At 40.9% G+C, this 20,261-nt stretch overlaps 1 protein-coding gene across 2 annotated transcripts in view; it reads right to left on the bottom strand.

Moving 5' to 3' along the window:
* Positions 1 to 20,261, bottom strand: part of COL4A3 (collagen type IV alpha 3 chain) — a 134,720-nt gene that overhangs the window by 78,119 nt on the left and 36,340 nt on the right. The gene's annotated exons all lie outside the window — the stretch shown is intronic.

The raw sequence follows: 20,261 nt of genomic DNA, 5'->3' as shown, positions 1-20,261 counted from the left end.
AAGCTTGTTAAACCCTGGTGTAATTTATCTTAACTACATTTTTTTCTGTGACCATATAAAAGTTAGAGTAAAAAATTAAGAATGAAATGGAAGAAGGGACCCCTGGGTGGCTCAGTCGGTTAAGAATTCAACTTCAGCTTTTGTCATGATCTCGTGGTTCGTGAGTTCGAGCCCCACGTAGGGCTCTGTGCTGACGGCTCGGAGCCTGGAGCCTGCTTTGGATTCTGTGTCTCCCTCTCTCTCTGCTCCTCCCCATTCATGCTGTGTGTGTCTCTCTCTCTCAAAAATAAATAAACATTTTTTTTTTTTAGTAAAAAAATAGAAACGGAAGAAGAGATGAGTTCTGAGCTCCATTGAGAGACAGGGTCTGGCACGTAAGAACAGCAGACAGGAGTCTCTTCCCCCTTCCCTCCCTTCTTTGCTTCCCCTTCCTGCCACCACACTTTGGTCCAAGGGTTGGTTGTAGGGCAGGAGAGCATAAGTAATGCAATTTGGGGGTTGGAAGAATCCAGAAGATCATCTAATCCAGAAGTTCCTTATATTTGGACTTCACAGAGCAGGAAAAAAAAATTAATGGAGACCAACATCAGATTGTCTTATTCATAATTTGCTATGTAAGCATGACAACTACCTTCGGTAGCTGTGCCTGAGCCAACAGTAAATCGGTCATCTACTCCCATCATTCCGTTAGAAAACAACAAATTAAAATGCTGTAAAGGAGGCAAGTAAATGCTCACAGAATACAAGATGCTCCTTTATTTTTTAATGTTTATTTTTTCTTTTTAAAAAAAATTTTTTTTAACATTTATTCATTTTTGAAAGGCAGAGAGAGACAGAGTGAGAACGGGGGAGGGGCAGAGAGAGAGGGAGACACAGAAACAGAAGCGGGCTCCAGGCTCTGAGCCGTCAGCACCCGACACGGGGCTCGAACTCACGGACCGAGAGATCATGACCTGAGCCGAAGTCGGCCGCTGAACCGACTGAGCCACCCAGGCGCCCCTAATGCTTATTTATTCTTGAGAGAGAGACAGAGAAAGAGCATGATCAGGGGAGGGGCAGAGAGAGAGAAGGAGACACAGAATCCGAAGCAGGCTCCAGGCTCTGAGCTGTCAGCACAGAGCCCGACGCGGGGCTCGAACTCACAAACCGCGAGCTCATGACCTGAGCCGAAGTGGGACGCTTAACCCACTGAGCCACCCAGAGGCGCCCCACGAGGTGCTCCTTTAAAGTCAAAGTAAGTGACGTTTACTTCATAAACAGTATCCACACTCTTCTTATGTTTCTCATTTACTCGGTCTGGTGAAAGTCTACACTGTCCAACACAGGCACGACTTTGGAAGCCCTAGCCTCGTCACAGCTGTCTCCTCTCTTTCACCCACCTGTCTTCTGGTCAGCCACTATCTGCTCAGAGACCCACCGCTGCCTGGGTGTCTCTCTGAGGGCATCAGCAAGCTAATCTCACACAGTGTACTGCATGCTAATTAATTTTTTATATGCCTTGTAACTAACACATTTTTTTTTACCAATAAATGCCTCTTCACACACACACACACACACACACACACACACACGCACACACACACACACATCCCTCCCATAAATGCCACAACTGGTAGAAAATTCAAACTCCAGACCGAGAGGTGAGACACATGTTGGGGCAGATGGGGCCCCTCAGTGCGCATGCCTGGTTTGCCATGTAGGCCCACATCTTCCAGAAGGTATCTTTGATGCTATTATTGGTTTAAAAGAGTAGCTTGCGCATGCAACTCGTCTCCTCCTTTTTTGTTTGACAATCGGGGAAAAGGCACAGTCGAACACGGCAGGTCTGAGTTCTCGCTCATCTCTCCAGGGATGCTACCTGTGAGGGGAGACAGTCTCCCTGGAGAAGCCGCCCTTAGCTCTTGTCTGTGTGGAGGATGATCATGTGCCTTTCAGTACTCCCACAAGCTGTCACCTGGCTCATTATACCAACTGTTGATAGCAAATCTAAAGTGAATTTAAAAGTTTTGCGTTTTTCAGCTTTGGGTTCTGGGAGAGTTGCTAGAAGTTTTGGTTTTTTTTTTTTTTAAGGGTATTTATTTTTGAGAGAGAGAGGGAGAGAGAGAGCATGGGGGAGAGGCAGAGAGAGAGGAGAGAGAGAATCCCAACCAGGCTTCACATTGTCAGCGTGGAGCCTGATCTGGGACTTGAACTTATCATAAACCATGTGATGGCAACCTGAGCCGAAATCAAGAGTCCGACACTTAACCAACTAAGCTACCCACGTGCCCCAATGAGAAGTTTTTAGACACTTTGCACTTAATCGCATAAATACCAGACATTTCAAGGAAATATTCGCTTTCTATCTGCGAAACCTGAAAGGCACCTAAAAGGAACATAACAAGCTGAAAGTCACCCACCCATAAGACTAGGCCAGTTTTCCAAGTGGAAGCCTTCTTTGGATTCTCAGTAAGACTGTGATGTGACACTATCTGAAAGTACGGACACTACTTGGGTAGCAATATTATTCTGAATAATAAGGAGAAAAACAGGCTCACTTGTGTATGTAAAAGTTAATCCAGGAAGATAGTTGTTTAAATACTTTCATATGTGTCTTCTTGTGTATGTGTGTGTGAAAAACCAGAATAAGATGATGGATAAAGAACAAAAAATAGTAACAACCCACCAGATAAGAAAAACAGGTGAAAAGACCAAAACCGATGAAATTGTCAATTGTTGGAAGCTGGATAGCCCGGGAAAGCTTTGAGTCAACTGGACCAGTACATTTGTAAATACGCTGGCACATATCCTCTGTTCCCATAAAAGGTAAGACACAAAAGCAGAAAATAAAAAAGACAAACTCAAAAACAAGATAAATGTTTCTGGTGATCAAAACGCAATGGAAACACAAAGCAGTGGGACGGACTGATGCGTTAGAGGCTGGACTGAGTCTAGAAGCCAACTGTGGTGCTTTGGGGTTTGGCTCCTATGCATAGCAGGGAACATTAGCCAAGAAACACCATCTTAACATGATTTGGATTGGGGTCATGAAGGAGTCCCAAAAGGGGCCATTCCAAAAGGGTGGGCACACACAGAGGAGAAAGAAAAAAGAAAAGACGAAAATTGGAATAGAGAGCTGTGGCAGCCAGTTTCCAAGATGGCCCCCAGTGATCTCTCCTCCTGGCATTCAGGCTCTTTCGTAGTCTCCTCCCATATTGAACCAGAGTTGGTCTGTACGACCAAGAGAATAGGACAAGCGTGATGCACGTCACTTCTGAGACTAAGTCATAAGATGACATTGTGACATCTGCTCTGTCTTGGGTTAATTGCTTTGAGGGGAGCCAGCTGCCATGTCAAGTCAAGGAGTCTTATGAAGAGGCCCATGTATTGAGGAACTGAGGTCTCTGGCAACAATCCTGTGAATGAGCTTTCTTGCAAGCCAGTCTTCCAACTCTGTCAAGACTTAGATGACTATTGCCCCAGCCTACAGCTTCTGAACCCAGTGAGGGACCTTGAGACAGCACCACCCAACTAAGCTGCTCCCAGACTCCTGACCTTCAAAAAAACATATGAGGTGACAAATGCTTGCTATTTTAAAGTGAATCATTAGGGGATAATATGTTAGGCAGTAATAAATAATACAGGAGTCCAACTGAAAAGTTTGATGGAAATGATAAAAGAGAAACTCAGAAATTTTCCCAAAAAATAGGACAAAAGGAAAAGTGAACAAGAAGAAAACAAGCTCACAAGTTTTGAGGGTCAATCCAGGATGTCCAGTATCTTACCAGATGGCAGTTTCAAAAAGACCAAAGAGAGAACGTTGGAGGAAATTATCACAGAAATAATGTAAGAAACAACTTTTTAAGTGAAGAAAATAAATATTTAGATTGATAAGGCCCACTAAATGTCCCCTTCTGACAAACACACCCATCTGAGGCACATTATCAAAACATTCCAGAACACTGGGGACAATGAGATTCTAAAAGGAAACAAGAAGAAGCAACAGTCACAAAAGCAAAGGAATTAGGTCAAGAAAGGGAGAGACCTGGGATCTACGAGAGAGGATCAAACTTGGATTGATTGTCTCAGGATGACCATGGTATAAATAAATAAATTGGAGCCAGAGGGTGGCAGCCCTTGGGGGGACACCAAGAAAACTGTCTGACAAGTGTGACAGTAGAACATTTAAAAACTTCAGGAAAAACAAAAGTTTGTCCAAGAAAGTTTACAAACATGAAAAGCAGTGGCTTCGCAATGAAAACAGTTTCTGAAATCCTACACTACTGATTTAGCCAGAAGTTTTGACATAAGCATATTGGGAAGATTTGACGAAGGAGGGTTGTAGGTCACAGATAGGTCCTCACCTACTGAGCTGCAAGTCAATAGACAGTGTTAAAATAACTCTAGAAGCCGGTTTTTCAGAATTATGGAGATAAATAAGTGGAAGAAATAGCTGGAGGGTTCAAAAGTAGTTGCCCTGGGGCGCCTGGGTGGCTCAGTCAGTTAAGCGTCTCACTTGGGCTCAGGTCATGATCTTGCAGTCTGGGGTTCGAGCCCCACATTGGGCTCTGTGCTGAGACTCAGAGCCTGGATCCTGCTTCAGATTCTGTGTCTCCCTCGCTCTCTGCCCCTCCCCCCACTCTTCCTCAAAAATAAATAAACATTAAAAATTTTTTAAAGTAGTTGCCTCTTTGGAGGAGAACTTGGGAGAAGGTAGGCTGGAGGGGGATTTTGTTTTTGTTCCAAGTCTTGAATATTACAATTTTTTTTTATTATTATCATCTACTATCTGTATTTTTTTTTACTTTACTAAAAATTAACAATAGAAAAGAAAGTTCATCTCAAAACCAGAAAAATTTCCTGTTAACTTTACATTTAAATTTATTGTCTTCTCAACCTAAAAGGCATTCTAAGTTCATCTTAAGTGATGTTTTTTCTCCAATTTGGAAAATCACCAATCTAGCTCTGACTTCCTGGTAGAAAAAAATACAGTAAGAATAAACATAGGAAAATTTTAAAGAAAAAAGATTCAGATATTTGATGAAGAAAACTTTGGCTGACAATTCTCTGCCTATGAAGGTCAATCCTGGAGGTTGTCTGACCTCCCCTGTGCTAGTGGTGGGGGAGGGGGACAGATGCTCTCTGTTATTCTAAATCATAGACTATGAAGACCGCAAGAGGCCATCTGTCCAACACTGAGTTCAAGGTTGGTCCAGATTTTATTTGGAGCCCAGAATTTCTCCTTTTCACTTGGGCAGAGGAGCTGACTCCATTTGGGGGAGACTTAAAGCATAGGGGCCATCATACTTGCTAGTTCACTTGCCCATGGCTGGGGCTGGATTGGAGAGGTGGGGTTTTGTTTCAGGTGTGGTCCCCTTAGAGAAGACTAACTCATCATGGCTGAATTGGGCTGGGCTCGATTCCTGGCTCGCATTGGCCACTTTTGTGAAAATATTTTCTTCCTAAAAGTGGAGGGCAGTGAAGGCTCTCCAGTTAACCCTTTGACTGGGGCAGGACATAAGCCAACAAATCACATATAGAACTCTCTATAAAGGATAAGGAGAGAATCTGGTATCCTGAATTTGCTTTTCAAAATAAACTATAGAAATGTTTGGAATGTTTTTGTTGCATTTGTTGTGATTAATGTGTTTCTTTGATAGCACCAGTTCAAATCAAATTGTGATAAAAAAAAAAACCTCTCTGTTTAGTTTCATGGTATTCCAATGGAAAGTTAGGATTGTGGTTCTCAACTTTTAGTGTACATAAATTACCTGGATCCCTTAGCAGTCTGGATTTTTCCAGAATCCCAAGCCTAGAGAATAGTTCTGAGTGCCTGGAATCTGCATTTAAAACAAACAGCCCAGGAGATTGGTTTGCAGGGGTTCCCCAGACCACACTTTGAGAATCTCCTTTACATCTTGAGCCTTAAACAGCACATGTTTTCACTCATATGTGGAATTTGAGAAACTTAACAGAAGACCGTGGGGGAAGGGAAGAGGAAAAAAATAGTTTCAAGGAGAGATGGGGGTAAACCATAAGAGACTCTTAAATACAGAGAACAAACTGAGGGTTGATGGGGATGGATGGGGGAGAGGGGCAAATGGGGGGTGGGCATTGAGGAGGGCACTTGTTGGGATGAGCACTGGGGGTTGTATGTAAGCAATGAATCATGGGGATCTACTCCCAAAGCCAATGGCACACTGTATACACTGTATGTTAGCCAACTTGACAATAATAATATTGTCAAAAAAAAAAAAGAAACTGACACTCATCTGGAAAACTATTACACTGATTTCTGTGGTATTTATGGAATAAAACAGTATTTAGTTTTAAAAATAGAGGTGAGGATTAATTATCCACCATAAATAAATTTCCCAATTGTATTATGTCACTTCCTTGATTAGAATTGTTTGTTCATTCCTCACGGCCGGCAGTGCTGAGTCCAAACTCATCAGCATGACGTACGAGGCTCTTTGTATTCTGGTTCCCCCTATTTCCCCAGCCTCGGAGGCCATTGGTCACCCCGAGCTCTCTTTTGCATTCCTGTGATTTTCCACATGGTCCTTCTTTGGCCTGAATGCCCACTTCTCAATACCCCTTACTCTGCTTGGCTAAGTCGTGCTCATTCTGGAGCAGTTCAAAGGTTACCTCTTCCGGAAGACTACCTCCCTAAATCCTCTAGGTAGTTACTTGCTCTCTCATCTGTTTTGTGCATAACTGCTCTTATAACACATATCTAATTGCATTGTAATTGTTTGTTTCTCCACCACCTAACAAAGCTTCTCTTAGGAAGTCACATTTTACTCATCTCTGTGTTCCTAGTAGAGGGCACAGTTTACAGGGCAGGGGTAGAAAGGAGTTATTCTCCCAGGGGAGGGGGGAGAACATGACATCTGGGCTTATTTGATTATACAACGAGGCCCTCAAGACATACCTCGGGGGGGAGGGTGGGTGTCCATATATATGGAAAGGTATAAAGAGACGTGTAACAAATACCCCTTCACCTACCACCCAGCGTATGAAATAGCACATTACAAATATGGGTGAAGTGCCCTGTGTTGTCTCTACAATCAAGTTTGTTCTATAAAACTGCCTTATCCTGGGAAAAGTGAACAGGCAGCACTCTCTCCTGCTCTGGTCCATGAATGGAAGAATAATTGTGGAAGCTGACATGCTCCTGAGACTCTGTCTTCAGCAAGTACAGGAGATCAGAAGAAGCTAGAGACAATGTGGGCCCCAGGGAGTTTGCAGAAATCTTGGGCAGAATTTGGATTTCCCGTGGATTTGAGATGCTATTCCAAGAATTCCAAGTAGTTTTAAATCTCAAAGGACAGGCCACTCCTAGATAGCACGGGGCTACAACTGTAAGTAGTAGATGTTCAATAAATAGGGACTATATGGGAAGGTAGATGATAGGGCACTAGATACATAAAGTTGGTAGGCATAATTTATATAACCATATAAGATACGTATGTATTGTTAAAGCGACAAAAGAAGGTTAAAGATGAAACTGGGCACATGTCAAGAGTAACACAGTGCTTCACGGCCCTGGAAACAGACTATGGAGAGAGAAACCTATAAATATGGTGATGACAGCTGGAGCGAGACATCATACAAAAATAAATAAGAGAGTGTAAGCTGCGTCTCTGGAAAAACAAACATTTGGATATTTTAGACATTTTGATGGCTGATTTTCTTCGTCTCTTCCAGATGACTAATGCCAAGTAAATAAAAATCATAGGGAGCAGGTAGATGAAAAAGCCAGGGGAGAATTAACCAGAGTCCTTAGGATGGGCACCGGGAAAAAGAAATGGACTAGTTGGCATAGTAGAGTATTACAAATGGGAGGGACTAAGAGAAGGTAAATGCACCAGCTGGAAAGCACAGTGAGTGGGAAAGACAAAGATGAGGTAGGAATGATGGGTCACTGAATGCTACTGAAACCAATACTGCACTGTATGTTGACCAACTAAAATTTAAAAAAAAAAAAAGAAGAAGAAGAAAAAAGAAATGATGGGTCAGTGGACAGAGATTTCATTCCATGCTTTCTTATTTTAGATCGGAAGGAGGGAAATTCTGCACCATGGTGACATCCCTTTGGGGGGAATACAAAAGTACATGAAAACTGAGTTTTTATTAATTCCGTGCTTTAGAATAAAAAGGAAAAGTGGGCAAAATGACAATTCAGAATTTGAAGCAATTGAAATCCAAGTCACTATATCTCTTTTATTTATTTATTAAATTTTTTTTAAGGTTCATTTATTTTATTTTGAACTCATGAGCGTGAGATCATGACCTGAGCCAAAGTTGGATGCTCAACCAACTGAGCCACCCAGGTACCCCCAGGTCACTAAATTTTTAAATGTTAAGCATCAGATATCTTTTGGAGCTCTCTGACATGATTGTATTTTCACACTTGCCTAATATTTGCTTCGCTTTGCTCTGGATATTAAAAATACTGTAGGGAGCCTAGGTGGCTCAGTCGGTTAAGCACCAACTTCAGTTCAGGTGATGATCTCACGGTTTGTGAGTTCGAGCCCCTCGTCGGGCTCTGTGCTGACAGCTCAGAGCCTGGAGCCTGCTTCAGATTCTGTGTCTTCCTCTCTCTCTGCCCCTCCCCCATTCGCACTTTGTCTCTCTGTCTCTATCTCTCAAAAATAAAATAAAACATGAAAAAAATTAAAATATTGTTTGTTTTGCTAAAATAGACTTTGATTGTTCAACTTGGGCCGACAGAGCAGGCATCTAGATAGCTTGCTTCACTGTGAGTTTTGGAAAGAAGACTACAGAAAGAACAGCAAAAGCTTATTTAAATTAGTTTTCTTAAGACACACATGTCATCGGTATCATATCCTGATTTTTAACAATGCAGTGTTTTTGCTTTGGATGACATCTTTCCAACTGTGCAATTGCATTTAGAAAACCCTAAAAAAAAAAAGGCATAGCTATTCTGGCAAATTCAAAAGAATTACACACACACACACACACGCACACATGCACAAGGGCATACACACACCTATACGATGGTGCCGTTGCCCTATAAGACGACTTTGGTAGCTAAGGCTCATGGTAGCAGCAGTGATGTGTGCAGCGTGTAGTCTTTATACAATGTCGGTAGTCAGTCACATTCAGGTATTTCAAAAGTCATTAACTCTGGGAATTTGAATGTGTGTTTTAATGGATGAATATGAATTATCACAGCAGTGCTGAAAATATCATCTGCCCTCCAGCAAGCATGATCTTGTTTGCAGAAACATCCTGCTCCGTGGAACAAAGCCAGTAATGTCCCAAATAATGTGTAACTGTCAAGCTTCCAAATTTTATTTATTTATTTATTTATTTTTTTACATATGAAATTTATTGTCAAACTGGTTTCCATATAATAGCCAGTGCTCATTCCAACAGGTGCCCTCCTGGATGCCCATCACCCACCTTCCTCTTCCTCCCACCCCCCATCAACCCTCAGTTTGTTCTCAGTTTTTAAGAGTCTCTTATATTTTGGCTCCCTCCCTCTCTAACCTCTTTTTTTTTTCCTTCCCCTCCCCCATGGTCTTCTGTTAAGTTTCTCAGGATTCACATAAGAGTGAAAACATATGGTATTTGTCTTTCTCTGTATGACTTACTTCACTTAGCATAACACTCTCCAGTTCCATCCACGTTGCTACAAAAGGCCATTATTTCATTCTTTCTCATTGCCACGTAGTATTATATATAATACTAGTATATTAGTACTATATATTATATATAGCTTATTATATATATATAATACTAGTATTATATATAATAGTAGTATATAATCCACAATTTCTTTATCCATTCATCAGTTGATGGACATTTAGGCTCTTTCTGTAATTTGGCTATTGTTGAAAGTGCTTCTATAGACATTGGGGTACAAGTGCCCCAATGCATCAGCACTCCTGTATCCCTTGGGTAAATTCCTAGCAGTGCTTTTGCTGGGTCATAGGGTAGATCTATTTTTAATTTTTTGAGGAACCTCCATACTGTTTTCCAGAGCAGTTGCACCAGTTTGCATTCCCACCAACAGTGCAAGAGGGTTCTCGTTTCTCCACATCCTTGCCAGCATCTATGGTCTCCTCATGTGTTCATTTTAGCCACTCTGACTGGCGTGAGGTGGTATCTGAGTGTGGTTTTGATTTGTATTTCCCTGATGAGGAGCGACATTGAGCATCTTTTCATGTGCATGTTGGCCACCTGGATGTCTTCTTTAGAGAAGTGTCTATTCATGTTTTCTGCCCATTTCTTCACTGGATTATTTGTTTTTCGGGTGTGGAGTTTGGTGAGCTCTTTATAGATTTTGGATACCCTTTGTCTGATATGTCATTTGCAAAAATCTTTTCCCATTCTGTTGGTTACCTTTAGTTTTGTTGCTTGTTTCCTTTGCAGGGCAGAATCTTGTTATCTTCATGAGGTCCCAATAGTTCATTTTTGCTTTTAATTCCCTTGCCTTTGGGATGTGTCAAGTACCAAATTGCTGCGAGCTTCCAAATTTTAATACTTTATCTCCAAAGAAAAATACTTAGGTCCCACCACAGAGACTATGGCAACCAAGGATTCTGTATGCACATTCTTCTTGAGCAATTATCTCTGCTACTGAATTCAGTCGCTGAAACCATACATTTCATTTCTGATTCTTCATGCGGTAAATAAACTCCTAGATGGCATACAGATAATTTCCACAATTTACAACTTCCCCAGGAAAGAGGAGGAAGAACTCCAAATTAACCATCGTGTAGCGATGGTATACTAAGCATTATTTTTTCTGTACTGCGTCAGCTTTTTCAATAGCCCACATCTCTGAACTGTGGCTATGGGCACAAATGCCCAAATACCACAGAGCTATAGCCAAGAAAATATGGTGGCTAAAATCAAGTTATTGCAAATGTTTAAAACCAGCAAATGTGCCTTCATAATCTGCATGCCTGTTGCTTGGTGTATTCCATGCAAGTTTACAAAACTTGATTGAAGTCTGTGAAAACAGATAAAGTCACTAATCTATATATGATTGCTAAACAAGAACCTCATTTGGAACCAGGGTTGCTGGGAAACATGAAACATTTTAAGAAGTACAATTTCTAGATAACTAAAGTTCACCCCTACAAGTACCAATCTTTGATCAACGGTCATTGTGTTACATGGTCTTTTGCCTTTGTAAATAGACTGTAAGTGACATAATCCTCCCTTTCTAAACACGATTGCTGTCACTGTCAACACATTTGTGCCCCAGTGGATTCTTGGCACACAACTGATGACGAAGAAATATTTTTTGAGTGATGCTATTGCACGTATTGAGATATTTGCATCTATATCATTTGATTGCAGGATGGTATGTGGTTTCAATTGCTAAATATGCTTTGTTTTTTTCTTTTGAGGGAAGCTCTTTTCATGGGATTAGGCATTCTGCTTTACCTTCTTTCTACTGGTGACTTCCTGCCTGTACCTGTCTGTACCTCTCCCCACATTTCTTACTGTTTCATACATGCTATTATTTAAGAAATCAGGTAACTAAAGCTTGGTAGAATTGCTTACAAATTCAGAACAAAGAGACCCTGGGTAAGTTTTGAGGGCCTCAACTATAAACAAAGTTCAGAAACTTTGCAGAATTATTCTGCTTTTTTTTTTTTTACTACCTTCTAGATAATTGAAATCACTAGGAAGAATGTGATTATATACTGAATGAGCAAATAGTACAATAAAATATAGACAGTCATTTAAACAACTTATTTAAAAAACTTTTTTTGTGGTAAATATATATAACATAATGTTTATCATCTTAACCATTTTTTTCACATTAAAAAATGTGTAGTTATTTATTTGGAGAGACAAGGAGAGACAGAGAGAGAGTGCACGCGTGTGTGCACGTGAGCAGGAGAGGGGCAGAAAGAGAGAGACAGAGAGGATCCCAAGCAGGCTCTACTCTATCAGCGGGGCTTGATCTCATGAACCATAACTAAGAAATCAAGAGTTGGACGCTTAACCGACTGAGCCACCTTGGCACCCCTCATCTTAACCATTTTTAAAAAAAATTTTTTTAATGCTTATTTATTTTTGAGACAGAGACAGACAGAGCATGAATGGGGGAAGGTCAGAGAGAGGGAGACACAGAATCCGAAATAGGCTCCAGGCTCCGAGCTGTCAGCACAGAGCCTGACGCGGGGCTCGAACTCACGGACTGAGAGATTGTGACCTGAGCCGAAGTCGGACGTTCAACCGACTGAGCCACCCAGGCGCCCCCATCTTAACCATTTTTGAGTGTACAGTTCAGTATTGGTAAGTACATCCACACTGTTGTGCCACTGATCTCCAGGATTCTTTTCATTTTGCAAAACTGATATTCTGGTCCCATTAAACAGCTCCCCATTTTCCTTTCCCCACCATCCCGTAACAACCACCGGTCTATCTCTATGAATATGACTGCTCTAGGTACCCCATAGAAGTGGAATCATGCATTATTTGTCCTTTTGCGTATTTCATTTAGTATAACACCCTCCAGGCTCATTCATGATGCAGCATGTAAACACCCTCTTGTTTGTTTTATCAGAATTAAATTTTTAATACCAAGACATCTGTGATTGAAAGCCACAGTCATGAGATGCATACCTACACATGTGATGCTAGGAAAAGAGTGTAAATGTGCCCACGAGATAGACAAGATCTCCAAGGACTCAGTTGCATACATTATGGCCTATCAGTTCTGTGGAATATTATGGAGATTTACAAAAAGGTGAGGCAGATCCAGATGCTTTACCTTGGAGAGAAGATACGACATTAGGTAAAGAAAATACACAGCTAAACAGCGTGATCATATTTTTGTATGACACACATACGTATATGCATAGCAGTAGGTCTGGAAGTATGTACATAGAATAGTTAAAAATGGTTACTTTCGGTGGTGGGACTAAGGTATCTTTCAAATTTGACTTTTTACTTTCTTGAATGGTTTTACAACTTTGGCATCTCCATTACTTCGCAATCAGGAATTAAAAACAATAACATTTTCATGTTTTTTAAAAAAAGGAAATAATAATAATGAGGGAATGGAAGGCCATTGACCTATCCACAAAAATGAAAAACAAAAATGCTTTGCTAAGACAAGTCTATTTTAGGTTTAGTTTATGTTACTTTCTCCTTTCCATCCTACATTCTAAGCCAATTAAAGAAACAAACAAACAAAAACCCATTATAAGTTTCAGACATTCAAGAATGAGTCTGTCTGAAAAATGTTTTCAGGTACCCTTTTCATTTTTGCGGAGTTGATAAATAGCGCCCTTTGTAGGTAATGATGTGATAAGAACGTTCTTAAAGCAGACGCCCAGACTACAGAGCCCTATGAGTTTACAAAAAGCCTCTTCAGAATATGAATAAAAGGGAAGAAAGTGAACATACCCGGCAACCATATTTCAAAGGACTGGGCTGTGAGTCTCCAGTTCTCCACACACACATCTCTGAAATGTTTTCACTTTACACACTAGTGCCTACAATAAGGAACAGGTATTTGAAGAATGGAAAGCCAGTTGTATGCCTAGAGATAGGATTGTGAAGTGTTTTTATAGATTCTGGCTTAAGGAATAAAAAATGAAAAAAGACAGAACCTAGGACACATTCTACAGGGAGCTGGATTTACAGCAAGAAACAGAGAAAAGGTTCTGTTGCTAAGCTGTTGGGAAAACCCAAGTTCCTTTAAAACGTGTGAGAGACAAACAACTTTTGTTTAAGCCAGAGAAAATACAAACAACAAAATCCCGCTCAAGGAAGACTTCTGTAATAGAACACTAGAGATATTATTGGCATGTCTATATGCTCCTAGTTATAATATACTTGGGTTTGAAGAAGCTCTAAGAATAATTCAATACAACCTTTTAATCTTTAAACCGAAGAAAAGTATGATACATATTAATAATCTTGTTTCCCCGGGGTGTCTAGTTAAGGGATTATAATACACATGAATGGTATTTTACCAGCTTATCAAGAATTCTCACATCAATTTCCATTCCTAATTTCGTGGTTTGGTACCAAAGAGTTCCGGAGGCACACAGCCTTCTCGATATGTGGAAGATAGGATGAACCAGAGTCCAAGTGACTTAAACCATCTTGAGAAGGGATGCTCAAATACATACAGTAGAGAATTAAGTTTCTGTCTGGGAACAGAGTTCCACCTGTGGTTGCTTCTAACAGTCAGAATCTTTGTTACATGGCGGCTTTGACTTTGTTTTCAGGTGCTTCTTGTCACTGAAAGGGCAGAGACAAGAATTTACATCTCTTAGGTACGGATTAGAGCAGGGGTGGAAAGAAAGCCCACCGAGCACATCTGGTTCACTGCCTATTTTTGTTTGGACCCCAAGCTAAGAATGGTTTTACATCTTGAGATGTGAAAACACTATCATTCGCCTTTCTAGGAGAACAGTTGCTCAGAATGCCAAGGACATTGCCTCTTGGCCCACAAGCCTAAATATTTACTATCTGACTCTCCAGAAAAAGTGTGCTGACCCCTGATATAGAGGAGAAAGATTTGGAACTGGACAGAAAGCAAAAATACTTGAGTTATTTTTCAGACTGTATGACCTCAGGCCGGATGAGGACCCTCTCTGGGTCTCCACACTCTTATACATACGGTCTCTTTGACATTGAATCCTAGTTTGTGTTTCAGGCTACCCTGTAGCTGTTTGAGAAATCCTAACAAACCTAATTTAATTTGCACAGCTTTCAGAGAATAGCACTGTGACCTTGGTTTGGTTTGGAAGAAGCCAATCTGGGTCAGGATGAAAGGAAGTCATTATGGTGTTTACAACTTTCTAAAGGTCAAACCCCAAAGTTTGACCAGAACCGATTGGTTTATGAATGACTGTCCCTATTCTGATTGGGTCAAGAACCATCTCTAGGGCAAGGGTCTTAGGTTTTACTTTAAATGTTTATAGGTTATAAGGCTTCTAGTCTCCAAGCAGACAATAAGGGCAATGTTGCGTCTTGTCTCTGAAACCTCTCAACTACTTTCACCAAGACCTTACAAATCATGGATGTTCCCTCATGCTGTGGCCTGACATCTGACACCCTTCAGTGAGAACTGAGAATGTTCTAGCATAATGATGGGAGCCATATGCATTGGGGATGACTGAGAACCACAAAAAGTTGGAAACACCATTCCAAAATGTATTTGGAAGCACAGTGGGCCCATAATATCCAAACATAACTTAATAAAAGAACCAGGGAGGGTGTATGCCGTTCTAGATTTCAAGACTTGTTTTACAAAGCTTTGGTAATGAAGACACTATGGTGTTGGTGTACAGATGGAACAACACAGAGAACCTAGAAATAGGCCTGCCATATATTGAAACTTTACATATGACTGAGCCAGTGAAGCCGATCCCTGGGCAAAGGATAGAGGTGTAATAAATGGTGCTCAGTCGATTGGTCATCCATCTGGAAAACAACGCAAAGTTTTTCCAACTCATACTTTACAAAGGGTCAATGCCAAATGGACTAAGGACTGAAATGGAAAAGATAAAATTTTTAAACCTTTTGAAGAAAATTTAAGAGTATTTCTTTACGACCTCAGGGGAGGGAAGGGTGTCTTAAACATGACGCAAAAGCACAGGCCATCAATGAAAAAGTTGATGCATATTAAAGCAGAAAAACTTTTGTTTTTCTAAAGATCACATAAAGAGAATGAAGAGGTAAGTCATAAACCGTGACAGGATATGTGCAACACATATGACCAACAAAGACTTAGTCTCTTAGGAATCAATAAGCGAAGCAAACCAACGGACAACAGATACGACCAGTCATTTTGCAGAAGGGGGAACACAAACAGACCGTAAATACACACACACATGCTCAACACCTTTAGTGATCAGAAAAACTGCATGCTTAACTCAAACTCAGGTTATGACTTCATGCAAACCATTTTCGCAAAAATTAGAAGTGGGTTCCAGAATGGCAAAAATTAGGTCCTATGGCACCAACTGAAGATGAAGAGAAACTGAAACTCTCATATCCTGCAGGAGACACTGTAAACTGTGTTCCACCCTGAACGTAGCATTTTCTAATGGAGACACATATGGGCCTTCTAGTATATTCTAGCCTTCTAGTATATTCACTAGAGAAGCTCTGACACAAGTGCACCAGGACAGATGTACAAGCAAGTTCAGCACAGTATTGTTTGTAACAGTAAAAATGGAAAGTCTCCACACATGCTTCAAGGATATGGAAATATATTCATGGAATATGCAGTATATATAAACATATACGTATTCCTAAACAAATAAATACATAACTATATGACCATATATATATATATTCACCATATATACATATGGTTAAACTGTAAAGAAAAATTAAAAAGTAGCATGGAATTCCAAACCACCTTTGGTGGCTAGGAGACTGTGGGAAGGGAACACAGCTGTGGTAGATCACGCGGGTATCAAAGGCACTGATAACGTCCTCCAACTTAAGGCATGCACACACCAGAGAGTATTTTGTACTCTTTACACTGAGTTAGGAGTCTAGCGTTTGAATCCCTGCTCCACTGCTTTCTAGCTGAACAAAGCACCAAAACTTTCTGAGCTTTCCGTTTCTTCATTTGCAAAACTGGGTAAAGAACACTTCCCCGTGGGTTGTTAGGAAGCATAGTGGAGATGAGAACCCGTAACATTGACCGCCAGTGCTTGTCAGTGGTTCTCATGAATATTATCACCCCGTGATCTAACTTGACCTTGATTTGTGCATACAAATCATGGCGGGGGGGGGGGAGGGATGTTAAAACGCAGATTTTGGTTTAGTAAGGGTGGGGTGGGGCCTGAGAGTGTGCATTTCTGGCAAGTTCCCAGGTGAAACTCACGAGGTAAGCAGAAGGAACCAGACGATTCTTTCTACTCCTATTGTTCCCACAGCAACTCCCTTTTTCTGCCTTCCTAGTTCCCTTTTTTTCTGCTCTCTCAAATTCTCTCATTCTTCTTGCCCTGTGCCTGGTCCCCATCCCAATCTATCAAAACCCTACCATTCTTCAAACCTAAAAATCTAATTGGTTGCACACTAGAATTGCTTGGGGAGCTCTTAAAAACCTGTGAAATCCCAGACTACACTCCAGACCAACTGATTCAGGATTTCTGAAGGCTGTACTCAGTTGTCATATTTTGTAAAGCTGCCCGATGATTTCCATTGGAAGCCAAGGAGAGAACTTCTGCCCAAGGGCCTCGACTGAGCAACAGGCCATCCACATACGATGGGGTGACTCACCAGGACACCTCTCTTAGAACATTTGGCATCTTGCTGTTTTATTTCATTACAAAGGTTCTTGTCCTATGCTACTTAATCAAATGAAAGTTTCCTGAAAATCGAGATGTGTCCTAGTAATATTGAAAACTCATGAAAATCACAAGAGAACATTTTGAATGAGATTTCAAAATATATTTCTTGTATTGAGTTGTATACTAACTAGCATGAGTTTTGATTGTATGAAATGGACGATGGTGCTATCATTGATAAATATTTTTAGAGTAATATCCTTGCTCCCAAGTTATTTTTTTAATTAAAAAAATTTCAGTGTTTATTTTTGAGAGAGAGACTGAGAGCACAAGCAGGGCAGGGCGGGAGAGGGACAGAGAGAGAGAGGGAGACACAGAATCTGAAGCAGGCTCCAGGCTCTGAGCTGTCAGCACAGAGCCCAATGTGGGGCTCCAAACCCATGAACTGTGAGATCATGACCTGAGCCGAAGTGAGACGCCTAACTGATAGCCACCCAGGCACCTCGCTCCCATGTTATCTTTTTTTTAAAAATTTTTTTTAACGTTTATTTATTTTTGAGACAGAGAGAGACAGAGCATGAACAGGGGAGGGGCAGAGAGAGAGGGAGACACAGAATCTGAAACAGGCTCCAGGCTCTGAGCGGTCAGCACAGAGCCCGACGCGGGGCTCGAACTCATGGACCGTGAGATCATGACCTGAGCCGAAGTCGGACGCTCAACCGACCGAGCCATCCAGGCGCCCCTCCCATGTTATTTTTGATTTCAGTTGAAGACAATCTCAGGTATCCGTTAATATTCTCAAAAAATGTGCACATCTCTGGGATTATTTACAACAACAAAATCATTTCCAATATAAAATATCAATTCTGTAATTATAGAGTATGATGAAAGTATTGTAGGACCTGAGACACTGAAAATAAATTCTCTGTTATAAGGAATCTCAAAATGTTTGTGCTAGTGCAGAGATTGCTAATATAGAACAACAGAATTTTGTTGTGAAGCGTTAGCTTTAATATATGGATTTGATTGTTTAAAATTGTGAAATAAAAGAAAATACATCGAACCTTTAAATTTCAAGACACAGGGGCGCCTAGGTGGCTCAGTCAGAAAGCTTCTGACTTTGAGTCAGGTCATGATCTCACGGTTTGTGAGTTGGAGCCCTGCGTTGGGCTCTGTGCTGACAGCTCGGAGACTGGAGCCTGCTTTGGATTCTGTGTCTCCCTCTCTCTGCCCCGACCCTGCTCGCGTGCTGTCTCTCTCTCTTTCAAAAATAAATAAACATCCAAAAAATTTAAAAATATTTCAAAATACACGTGAAGTTTTATACAATATCCATATTGTCATATTGTAAATGTAAATATAGCTGTAAATGTAAATTCAGTAAAATAGCTGAATCTACATTTCTGCCAGAAGAAACTTTTGTTTCCGATTTGGGATATAATTGAATCTTTCCATAATTTTCATTTACGCATTTTAAAGGTGAACCAAAAGGACATGTGAATCCTATTGTTCCTCACTGCTGTTGTACACGACACACTTCATGCGCTGTGTGCCTGTGTATGCAACCCGTGACTAGCCAAGTATACCAGAAAGATTAAAAACGGTCTTGATTTTTAAGATTTGTGTTCACGTGTGAACACACATTCACAAACACACGGGACACTACATGTGTCCAGTGAATGTTCCTTTTTGTTCTGAGGATCCAGACGTAGAGAGGGAACATCTTAGGTTCCTTCATTAAACATTTCCCTGATTAAAAAAAATTTTTTTTTAATGTTTTCATTTATTTTTGAGACAGAGTGTGAGCAGGAGAGGGGCAGAGAGAGAGGGAGACACAGAATCCAAAGCAGCCTCCAGGCTCTGAGCTGTCAACACAGAGCCCGACACGGGGCTCGAACTCACAGACTGTCAGATCATGACCTGAGCTGAAGTCGGACGCTTAACCGACTGAGCCACCCAGGCGCCCCTAAACATTTCTCTGATTAAACAGGGAAGCTACGCATAACGTAAGAGATAATGTGTGGTGGAGGCAAGTCTGGGATGAAACTGGAAAATCCCTGATTCTTGGTCCTGTGTCCAGCTGGGCAATTGTTGGGTAACTGGATTAAGCTAAGAAAGAGGCATTCATAAGGAAAATACAAATGAGGAATTCTGTTAGCCTGCCTCTAGAAACTAAAAAATTCTGTATTCTTGAGCCATCATTTGCATAGGCCCCATATATATAGTGAATTCAGTAATGTTTGTGAGAGTCTCTAGCAGGATTCTAGTGAAGGAGAAGGGGGCAGGGGGAATAAAGGAGGAAGAAAAAAAAAGTGAGGTAGGAGGAAAGATGGAGAAATGGAAGGGAGAGAAGAAAAGAGAGCAATGAAGGCAGGATCTAAAAATAACACCTTAGATTTACTGAACATTCACGTGGACGGGCATTGCTCTAAGTGTGCTATTTCTATAATCTCATTTAATGTTTACAACACATTTCAGATAAAAGAAAACTGAGGCCCCGAGAGATTAATTTTCCAAAGGTCACCGAGCTAGTAAATAATAGAATGTGCGTTTGAATTCAGGTAGTCTAGATTTACTGTATGCTATCAAGATGACACCCGATGATATTTGTGCTGTAAATTGCTGCCGTCAGGAAAAAGGCAAGCTCCATGCTGCCGAGGATCTTATTTTTTCAGTACTGCGTCCTCAGTACCATTTGAGAGTGGATGTGAGTTAGTGAATATTTGTTTAGTCCCTACTGTGGAACTGGTCTAAGTGCTGGAGATCCAGCAGCGAACATTCCACACACACTCAAGAAGCTTATATTCTAGGGGAAAGTACTTGATATATGGAAAATATGTGTGCAGGATTATCCTGAAAATAAAATGAACTAGGAGATAAAAGCAGACTTTGCTCCTGTCATATGGGGTTCTTTTTCTTTTCTTTTTTTCTTTTAATACCAACAAACCAACATCATCAGTCAATACAGACAGCAAGCTTCCGGTGCCAAACAAACAAACAAGAACAAGCAAACAAAACAAAAAA

The sequence above is a fragment of the Felis catus genome, chromosome C1, assembly GCF_018350175.1.
Source record: "Felis catus isolate Fca126 chromosome C1, F.catus_Fca126_mat1.0, whole genome shotgun sequence".
Classification (NCBI taxonomy): domain Eukaryota; kingdom Metazoa; phylum Chordata; class Mammalia; order Carnivora; family Felidae; genus Felis; species Felis catus.
This window is presented reverse-complemented; position numbering and strand designations above follow the sequence as displayed.